The sequence below is a fragment of the Coregonus lavaretus genome (genome assembly GCF_964263955.1).
Source record: "Coregonus lavaretus genome assembly, contig: HAP1_SCAFFOLD_228, whole genome shotgun sequence".
Lineage (NCBI taxonomy): Eukaryota > Metazoa > Chordata > Actinopteri > Salmoniformes > Salmonidae > Coregonus > Coregonus lavaretus.
Window position 1 is genome coordinate 79,389 of NW_028164795.1, and position 3,704 is coordinate 83,092.

Here is a 3,704-nt window from a genome sequence, read left to right on the forward strand (position 1 = left end):
GCCGTATCAGTAGTATCATCAGTGACAACTGTCAGGAGAGCCACCGGAGTGTCAGTGAGGTCTGGACCATCTGCTGACTATAAAACACAAATAATACAAAAATGAGTTCAGCCCCTCAAGGATACAAATCATGCTAATGATGTCTAGACATTACGGTCACTTTGCACTTAGACTGCAACTAAGCTACATGTTTAAACTATTTTCTTTACACATGCTTATTATTTTATGTTAGTTTCACACCTACCTGTAAGCATACTTTTTGTTTAGTGGAATTCTTTATACTTACCTTTTCATTTATGTAATTTCTACATGTCAGTTTGCAGAATAACAACTCAAGGAAACTTCATAAACAGGTCCTGGGGGCTATTCCAGAAAGGAGGTTCAACAAACTGAGCCTAACCCTGAACTCAGAGTTGACTTACCCTGTGAAGTGAAACTGAGTTTTCAGTTACAGAACAGCTGATCTGAGTTAGGTAAGTTGACTCAGAGTACGTTAACTCGGAGTTGAGCTTGTGCCTGACGACTAGTAAAAAGCCATCATCAATGGAGCTCCGATACGGTTATTCACCATGGCAACGGGAGAAAACGGGAAGCAGACATTTTCTGGCTGTGGCTGTTATATAAATCACTGACAGAGTTTCAGATGCAGTCGTCTTTTCATTTTGAATTTAACATCACTTTATTTTATATTAGCCTTTAAGGAAGTGGTTGAATGTTGTTCAATGTTTTATTTTAGGCTATTTTGTTTTATTTAAAATCGGCTGAAAATGAAATATAAAAACATTTTATCTCATACTCAATGCGGCGACAAACTAGAAACACGGACTTTGAAATTACGTTGTTGAAAAAAATACAATTGGCTATACTGATGGTTTTCACATAACCTGCTTTCTGGAATGCCCCTCTGGTTCTCCTAGAGTTCTTTGAGTGATGTCATGTTTAAGCTGACTGAATAGCTAAGCAAAGGGATTGATAGTGAGGCCAGTACACTTACATTACAGGTCCTGAAAAACTTGGAGGCATCTTCACGCAGGTACACAGGAAGTGCACGAAGGACGAGGGCCCGTCTCATTTTTACATCACGTTGTTCCTACATGGACAAAAAATATCCATTACAATAATAATTACACAAATATCAAAAACATTCATTGTACACTAATTATAGTAAAAATGAAAATGTTAAAAGATAAGCAAGTTAGTTATTAACAAGCAAAGCATCAAAGTTGTGTGCTTATAGATCTGCTATTTCTGTTGTTGTTCTTTGTATTTAACAAAGTATTAATAAAGGGTTCAAGTGATCCAACTGTTGACCCCACAGTTGAGATAAAAACATTTAGAGAAATAGCAAAAGAATGACTGTGGAAACACATAAAATAAAACCAATTATTAGTGTAACCCTCTCACCAGGCTCGAATTTGACTCTCACGATATTACCTTATTTAGAATATCTGAACAGCATGGGATATTAGGTGAGAAGGACATCTCCAATAAGAATCCCTATTGTAAACTTGCTAGGGTGAATGACAAATAGGGTATTAACTTCAGATAGAATGATTATAGACTTGGTTATTGTTATAAGGATATGCTTTCCCATGCATTAAATGAAACTGAAACAGTAAATGACTCCACCAATACAACAGACATAAGGTTCAAGATCTATATTAATCAAATGTTCAATGTATCACATCAAAAGACATACAAATTATAAACCCCAATGATTTTTCCACAACCCCATGTCCAAATTATTTGCAAGCTTGCTTAAACCCTGGGCGCGCGTTGGAGCTCATAAAAAAAATGACGACATACATAAAGTCCCGAAGTCCACACCACATTTGTAGTTACTCACTACTTGTAGATAATGCCTCAGCAAAATATAGTAGTTCCGTGCAGGTGTCCTCACAAGATCCACAGCGAACACAGCTATCAATGCAGCCAGTACTCGGTGGCAGCAACAGACATCCGTTGGAAACCCGAACTGATCGTCACAAGCAATTCTCTCCAAGTCTTGCACGATGCTAGGCTAACCTCTAGGATGTCGAATGTCTCCACAATGCGACGGCAGCTTCAGTCTCCACTTGGTCTTTCTTAACTAAATAATAAACACTCTCTTATAGAAATAAAATCAGGATTTCCCTTAAAAAAAACTCTGTAGGTATGGTTTTGTTCTCTCTTTATCGTTTCCTTTGGTCGTTTTTCCTTCACCAACCCCACTAACGTCTCTCCTCTCCCTTCTTTCAACTTTTCCCTCCCTTTTCTTTCCCGGCAACCAGTCCACTCTCCCATTGGCCACAACTTAACAAGTTAGCTCATTGGTCAAAACTTTAACGAGATACGTGGGAAATTTAAACTTAAAAGTAAACCAACCTATTCACTTGTAAAAAAAATTAAAACATTGCTTCAAAAGAAATGCATTAATGACATTACAAATCAGGAGCTATTCGATCACCTTTTAAATCTAATACCAATGAATTATAACAAATACACTCTATACTTGGTTTTAGCAATGTATTACATTAGTAACACTATTTCATAATACATCCTACCTGAACTGTTAAAAGGATTTCGAGATGATCTCACAACCACACACTTGAGCCTAGGAAGAAATACAAACACAGGCCTGGTTAGCATCATGATAACACACTCACATTATGTTGTTTAGCATTGTTCGTTTCATGCTAGCACACACGTACACACAGCTCGATAACGTAAAATATTTACTGTGTAAGGCAGACACTTATTGAAATAAGTATACTCACAGTACGCACTTGCATTACCGGCGAACAGCGAAAACTCATGGACCTCAGAGGTGATGATAAGATGGCGCTTAAGAAAACGAAGGCAATAAGACTAATGATAAAAACGGAGGTGGTGGTGGTTTCAAGCGGGCAGCATAAAAGTGCACATTGCAAACAAATTAAAACAAATTAAACTGTGTTCCACATCCACACGGGCGGCCCAAACATCCCCGCATCAAGGCAAATTCAAGATGGCTGACTCAGCTTTCCTGAGGGAGAGATGACCCACCCACCAGAACGTCATGACGTCGATAACGTCATGACACTACCTAAACTTTTTTGAGCGTTCCACACAAATTACCTATAAAATATTGAGCCCTCTTCAATTAAAGTGGCATAAATCTCAACAGAGCTCAACACTTTATAGTTTGGTCAACTGCATAACGACATTTGACTGTTATGACCTTATTACTTATGAGCTAGTACAACTGTTTGGGATTACAGTGTATGAATTACTATTTTACAATGTCTATCAACTTCAGTGGTGTATAATCATGACTATTTAGATATAATAATAATAATAATCTGTTAACTAGTGACTAGAGAGTTCATATCAATTCTTCTTCCAGTGTGTCTTACTGAACATGACCATGATTACAGTGAAACATCATGTGTTTGGCACAGGGACCACATGACACAGAGACATTGAAGAGGAGTCATCCCAAAGCTGAAACCCTGGATAGAGGGGCTCAGTGAATGTGGAGTGGAATGTGTTCAGGTGGGTCAGTGTGTCAGAGGAGACTCTGTAGAAGGACAGAGTGCCGGCTGGCCAGTCCAGATACACTCCTACTCTGTGGGAGCTGGAGGAGGGGACGTCTATGATAGTGTGATTGTCATTGTGCCAGGCAGTGTAACGGTTGTTAAAGCAGCTCAGACTCCAGGATTTGTCATTCTGTCCAAGTACACAGT

The 3,704-nt window shown here is 38.6% G+C and overlaps 1 long non-coding RNA gene across 3 annotated transcripts; it reads right to left on the bottom strand.

Moving 5' to 3' along the window:
* On the bottom strand, positions 1-2,783 carry LOC311116627. Of its 3 annotated transcripts, XR_014611453.1 has the most exons (4): positions 2,757-2,783; positions 2,544-2,593; positions 995-1,090; positions 1-77 (listed from the first exon to the last, which is right to left on the bottom strand). It is a non-coding gene; the product is annotated as an uncharacterized lncRNA (long non-coding RNA). The 3 variants fall into 3 exon arrangements; XR_014611454.1 differs by lacking the exon at positions 2,757-2,783 and having other exon boundaries at positions 2,544-2,666; XR_014611455.1 differs by lacking the exons at positions 2,544-2,593; positions 2,757-2,783 and adding an exon at positions 1,847-1,923.
* Positions 2,784-3,704: the final 921 nt, after the last annotated feature.